This window comes from Gigantopelta aegis, chromosome 6 (genome assembly GCF_016097555.1).
Source record: "Gigantopelta aegis isolate Gae_Host chromosome 6, Gae_host_genome, whole genome shotgun sequence".
In the NCBI taxonomy this organism is placed as follows: Eukaryota; Metazoa; Mollusca; class Gastropoda; order Neomphalida; family Peltospiridae; genus Gigantopelta; species Gigantopelta aegis.
Window position 1 is genome coordinate 67099072 of NC_054704.1, and position 7366 is coordinate 67106437.

At 35.7% G+C, this 7366-nt stretch overlaps 1 long non-coding RNA gene across 1 annotated transcript; it reads right to left on the reverse strand.

Annotated features, from left to right (window-relative positions):
• Nucleotides 1–612: 612 nt before the first annotated feature.
• On the reverse strand, nucleotides 613–6760 carry LOC121375057. Its single transcript, XR_005958273.1, has 3 exons — nucleotides 6543–6760; nucleotides 3475–3531; nucleotides 613–2752 (listed from the first exon to the last, which is right to left on the reverse strand). It is a non-coding gene; the product is annotated as an uncharacterized LOC121375057 (long non-coding RNA).
• Between the last annotated feature and the right edge of the window lie 606 nt (nucleotides 6761–7366).

Sequence of the window (7366 nt, forward strand, 5' to 3'; positions counted from 1 at the left end):
TCATCACCTCACATTTAATAGCCTCCCTCCATTCCCGTTACCAGCATCTTCTAAAAGTTTGTTTTGTGTAATGACACCACTGGAGCACATTGATTAATTAATCATCGGCTATTAGATGTCAAACATTTGGTAATTCTGACTAATAGTCATCAGAAAAAAACCCGCTACATTTTTTCCTAATATAGCAAGGGATCTTTTGTATGCACTTTCCCACAGATAGTAAAGCACATACCACAACCTTTGTCCAGTTGTGGTGTACTGGTTGGAACGAGAAAACCCCAATCAGCTGAATGAATCCACCAAGGTGGTTCGATCCTGCGACGCAAGCACCTCAAGCTATCACTCAACCGACTGAGCTAAATCCCGCCCCGGCATTTTCTAATGCCTTTGAATACTGCCCCTAACATCATGAAGTGTAGGCCTATATATAGTGTATATGAAGTGCAAAGGTCTGTATTGTTAACAAGATACTTCCCCCACAATCACACGATTCATAGACAGTGTGGGTATCCCCACACAACTCCAACATAAAATTCCCACCATGCCAATTATTATACCAACTATTATGCCTCTATTTGTGTATATGTATATAAAACTTTACACAGAAAGAACGCCTGTAAAACATTTTTTTATTATTATCCAAGATACAGTATAATGGCATCCACACAGTATGTTCAGATTAATTGCCCACACAAGTGACATTTCATTTCTGACTATGTCAGAATTTAATCATAAAAAGATTGAAAAGAAGAAAGTCATTTGACACTATGGCTAAAAATGTATCAACATGTAACTGTTTGCAAACATTACCCAAAACGGTGATAATTGTTTAGACTTGATATTATAAGTGGCTGTTAAATATAAAGTACTAAAGCAAACTAATGGCGGATCTAATGGGGGCCCCAGACTTCCCCTAAATTTTGCAACAATTATATTTTTATTTTATGTTTTTGATTTTTTATTACATTGGAGAATCCAAGAAATCCCGTCAGGAACGTTTGTGGCCTTCTACCGCATCATTGCTCCCCCCCCCCCCCCCTAATGGATTTTCTGGATCAACCACTGGATTATTAAGTCTTAAGTTAAAGAGCTATTCACAATTATCAACATTTTCACGAATGTACAAAACATATGCCACGGTTAGGGTGTTAATGCTGGTGTATGCTTTGAAACAAACATAAAATATTCCTTATAAAATCATATTTGATGTACGCTTTTAAGAGAGAGACAGTGTACGCAGAAAGATTACGATTTGTACATTTGTGAAAATGTTGCCAGTAGTTCATAACTAGAAATACAATGTAAAGTAAACTTTATAAAATATGATTGACTTTTGCAAAATTAGTTTCAAAAATAATAAAAATAAAAAACAGATAAATAATAAAGATGAACCAGATTTGACTTAGTTCACTCAAAGCAACCCTATTATTATTATTATTACTCTAATGATACAAACTTGGAACTGTCAAAACCATGATCTCATTGAAATTTTTCAAAATGACAGGAAAGCAGCATCTCCAAAAGGAACAAAGTTTATCTAGAATTCAAAATATTCACTAAACAGTATGCAACCTTCCACTGAATCTGTCCTTATGTAAGTAAAAGGCTGTTCAACAATTACATAATGCTTTGGTTGGCATCACGGAATGCTAAAATATTTTATGTTAATATTTAAGTCTGTCTTTAAAACAACTGTCTTATATTTCTTTACCCCTGAATAAAATTGTATATAATCAGTAACATGCCAAATAAAATTAGGTAGGGAAGGTAAAATGTTACATATATATACTCTTTTCAGCTACATATTGATTTTTAAAAAAGTGAAAGAGTAAGGTTACCCATTTCATCGAAGTAGTCCAGTTAAAAAAGCAGTCCGTTATTGCTATTATGTTCTTCAACTGATGACTCAATTCTATCCAGTATTTATTACCAGGCTAAACGAATATAAATGCAAATAGAAACTCAAACATTATTGGCCAATTATGTTATTACAGGTGCCTGTATGAACCTCACCACTCAAGAATGAATCCCACCCCCACTCCCCCAATACATTTTCTGGCGAGCATGTTTTCAACCTCCCTATAACCATTGCTTGTCAGTCTAGACTTTCCCTGCTAAAATTCCTACACATGCACCTGCATTACGACAGGGTAGCTAGGTGTATTTGGGAATTGATCAGCCATATAAATTTAAATTTAGAGGGGTGGCCTTTCTGGCACTTAAGTGTTAAAAACTTTAATTGTGAAGGAGGGTAAAAAATAAAATCCCAATTTTGTGTTACATAATTGTTAACGACCTCCAACTGTTAATGTATTACTTGAATATAATGAATCCAAAGAGTAACTACCATCATTAGAATAATTTCAGACACCAGTCTGATAAAGAAAAAATTATATATAACCATAAATGCTTCTTGGACATCAACAGTGATAAATATGTTTAAATAGCATCTGTCGTTACAATGACCTCAAGCATCTAATTGTTACTATGGTGACATCAGTGTTGCAAATGAACTTGAATGTGTACTCAAAACAAACACACTGAGTATTAATCCTCTTGCCAGTAGTCACTGTTCATAAGTTATCTTCCACTCTTGCAAAGTTTATTGTTTATCATATTTACATGTGTGTATAAATATATCAAACAACCATACAGCACTTTTGTCTTAAAACTAGGAATTGTCAGATATATCTATAACTTCATACAACACTTCACTTTTTTCTGTCAAATGGATCTGTCCACACTTTCATTCCTGTCAAAAAGAAGAAAAACGAAGAAGTTATTTACATATTTCTGCAGAATATATGTTCAGCTGTAGCCAACATAGTTGAACTCCCTATACTGATTAAATTTGTATGCTCTTCTGAGAGGTACGATCCACTTTAAAGTTTACTGAAACAGTTAAAATATCAGAATGATTATTTCCCCATAACATATATAATATATCTCAAATAAATACATTAATCTTAAAGAGACTATCCTGATTTTGTTGCAATTGTTAACATGTTGCCGACTAACAGAAACTTTTTAAACAACTAATTATATATTAAATATAATTTTGCATAAGATAATAGTGACCTGGTCAAAAACAAAAGGAGAAATTGTTTAGTATTCGCAGCTAAATTAAGAGTAAAAGTCAACAAGACATCGCTGTCTCATAAAACAAAACGAAGAACAGTTGGTGACATACTGCTTCAAAAGGAACAATGGGAAGAAAAAATTAAAATCAGCTAAACACACCAACTTAGAAGAAGCATTATGCTTATGGTTCAGCAATGTCCATGCTCAAAATATCCCTATCACTGAGGAAATTATCAGACTCAAAGCCAGGTCCTTCGGTGAAGAACTAAACATTTATGACTTTGCATATATTCCAACGGGTTATTACAGAGGTTCAAGTCTAGACACAACATCACCCAGCATGTACATACACTTAATACATGTAGTTTTATTCAAAGTTATCTGAAATTTTACCTCCTGGTTGAATTTTCTCACGGTCAATTCCTTGGCGTCCCACTGTCTGTAAATCACCTGTTAAAACAAAAAGCACATAATTATATACAGTATTCAACCCAATGGCTTGGCAGGTGTATACATGAAAAGGCCTTATCAAGACAAAAATTAAGGTCTGTAAAAAAAATGTGTCCAAGCACATTTTCACTTGCCAGGACAAACGGACATGTGCTTGTTTTGAACACTGCTATTTACAGTTACGGTCTCTGGTTACCATATTATAACATCATTTATCAAAGTCCAAGGTCAAGTACACTTTGAATAAACCTGTATGTCTACTCACTATTTGCTGACTATTGCATGTCAAACATTTGGTAATTCTGACAAAGTTTTAGAGAGAAAACTCGCTACATTTTGTCATTAGTAGCTAGGGATCTTTTATATGCACCATCAGACAGGACAGCACATACCACGGCCTTTGATATATCAGTCATGATACGCTGGCTGGAACATGAAATTGTTTTATGGTTTATCAGAATTAAGAATACATAAAACATGAGATGTATGGGAACAGCACACTGACAGATAGGGCACAATGACATCTGTTTGCCATCAATAACGTTCAATTTTTTAAAGCAGAGCAGCATGTAAATGAGGGCAACCATGGCACAATATTCAAGAATTTGAAACATGTCAAAAATTTGGTAATTAGTGACTAGTGGAATATTACTGCCATAACACTCAATAGATGAAAAATGGCGAGTTTGCTTGTTAAATATCACACAAATGTGATGTGGCAAACTTGATCACAAGCACTCCCTAATCGACGTCAAACTCGGCAATTTCCGTTGGTGGGCCCACTGGGCTATATCTTTTTCCATCCAGTGTATATCAAATGCTGTGGTACATGCTATCCTGTCTGTGGGATGGTGCATGTAAAAGATCCCTTGCTACTAATGGAAAAATGTAATGGGTTTCCTCTCTAAGACAATATGTCAAAATTACCAAATGTTTGACATCCAATAGCCTATAACAATAAATCAATGTGCTCTAGTGGTGTTGTTACACAAACAAATTTTAACTTTTCAAAGTCAGTTGACAGTAGCTCGAGTGTCCTCTAGCATTATTCTATTATATGGGAGAATAACGCAAGAGATGACTGTGTAATACTTTGGCAATCGTCGATGACCAAATGGTAGCCAGCTACTGTGTGTGAAATACGAGTGCGAGTGCGAATAATTTTTACATGCTAATATACCACTAGAGTTTCAAGCATGTCCGTCCTGGGGCATCTCTGGATAGCCAGGGGCTTGTCCCGGGACAGAAAAAAATTAAGCTGACAATTTTGAAATTTACATCCAAAAATTAAAGAGTGGGCCTTTAAAATTTTGATGCGCATCTCTAATATAATTAATAAAGAAAATTCTACTCCTTAAATTTGGTCGCTAGATTAGATTGGGTGGTCAAAACGAAATTAGATAAGATGGAGGGGGGGGGGGGGGTAGAGTTGAAAATGGGCAGAATTTTGAAAATAGCAATTAGTAAAAAAGTTAATAGAATTTAAAAAAAAAGAAAAAAGTTACAAGCCAAAAATAAAAAGAATTGACTGCTCGGTCGAATATTTATATAATTTGGAGCATTTTAGAAGGACAGTCCAAAAATAAATAAGAGAAAGAAGAGAGGATCGGACTATTTAATAATATTAAAAAAAGAAAGTAATTTTGACAAACTTTTGAACGAAGGTCTAAAAGTTTAAAGTCCGATCTATATGTCCATGTGAGTGGCCTCGTTAAGGCAGTTAGGGTACACAGCTTGTAGGGACGAGATGGGTTACATCCTGTCAAGAAAACCCCTAGATTGACAGTCAATAGACGTTGAAGGTGTAGTGCTGTGCTGAAATACAGATCTTGAAAAGCCGGATCCGTCTGAACGAGAGAGAGAATCAGACTAGGGTATAGTCCAGGCATCATAGGTTGGTATAGTGGTGCGGATGGGCCCAACTCTGGAGGATATGAGATGGTATCACTACTATAAAGCAAGGTAAAGTCTAGAAAAAGAGTAGTAGGGGCCGACCCCGCTTCCTATTTCTTCTTAGAGTGGGGCGGTCAATCTTCCAGTGCTGCTAGGACAGGCTCGGACATGTAGAGACTAAACGCAAACAACCGTGGCGTTCTGCAGAATGGCCGTCATATGAGTCACGAAAAAAGAAAGTCAACATAGTGAGACGGAGAAATGACGTGGAGGCAAGGAATCGCGCTAAAAAAGAATCCAACCTGGTGGTGCAGACTGTCGAAACGAGAAGCGTTCAATCAGTTCCAATGGCTGCATATACATCCCAGTAGAAAACTTCACTTTGCTGATAAAAACAAAAGTGAAGGATCCCCAAGTCGAGCTGCGAAAGCATGTGCAGTGTGCACAAACACGTCTTACCGCAATGAGCTCCAGACTGGGAATGGTCTGAAATACAAATTTGTTCCTAAATTTGATGCCACAGACCTTTAGTTTGATTATTCCTGCGTTGATTGTGCATTATACGACCACTAAACATTAGGGCGACAGTAGAGTCCATTCTCCACACATTTTGTCCTATGTCAGCACAACAATAAAACAATAATAGAGTTTCACATTGGGGCATCAGTTTTCTTCATCCAGTGTCTATATCGGTTACCAACATACATGTATATGTTTAATGTTATGATTCGACTTGGGAATAATGAAACTAAAGGTCTGTGGCATCAGATTTAGGAGAAAATGCACATTTCTGACACAGTAGCTGGTTACTATTTGATCATTGACGATTGCTGAAGTATTACACACAGTCATCTGTAGCATTATTCTCACATATTATAACAGAATAATGCTAGAGGACACTGGAACAAAGTTGATGGCAAATGTATCAGACTCTGTTATAGGATTTTTTAATAGGCCTAATATATATTTAAATATGAAATTATTAGAATGTAATTTTTTTGTGAGCATGTAATTCAATGTAAAATCTTTACATTTCCTAAAAAAAAAAAAAAAAGATTCATTTTGGTCAAATTTGAAACTACCTCTTTAAATTAGTAGTAGTATCTGTGTTTACTTACGCCAACCCTCGGGGTGGAAATATGGCTGAATCATGATAGGATATAAAGCTGCAGCAATACTTATTACTAAACCACCTATTAAAAATGACGATCTGTGTTTCTTCCAAAAATTCATTTTCTGAAACAAACTGATTAGTGTCAAACGTGTTAAGACCTCGACCGGCGATTGTTTTTATGCTCATGCACCACCAAACTCTTCGGCTGATTACGGATTATCTTGCATCATGTTCATTCGGAACAGTTCGGTCTGTTAATATTTTCACCAAGAACTCTTCGGGTTCTTCCGGATAATTCGGCCAATATTTATATAACGAGTTCCGAATCGGCGAATGCCGGTATGTAGTGACGGTTATGTTCGACTATTTCCGTCTGATTCAATACAATTTTTAACGATGCGTTCGAGTAACTAGTTCAAGGACAATACAAACACGTTTCCAACGTACAATATCATTAATGTACGCCTTGCATTTACCTCATTTATTTTTATACAAACAAAGAAAATTCGGATGTTTATGCACACTCTAAATCCAAGATGGCTAACTTAAAGTTATTTTTATCCAGGCAAAATACTTCTTTGTGTGGAGAGAAGACATCAAAATAAAATCCACACAGATCGCAATGCTGCTAACATATTTAAAAACATAACATCAATCATTATAATTAAAGCAACAGCAACAAACGCAAAAGACCCAAGATACCCGCCGCGAATAAAAAATAGATCTATATTTAATTATAACGCCAGTGGTAGCCTTTCAAAACTGACAGACTGGTGTATATCTACGCCACTCATAAATGCACTAACAAACAAAGTGCAAGTAATTATT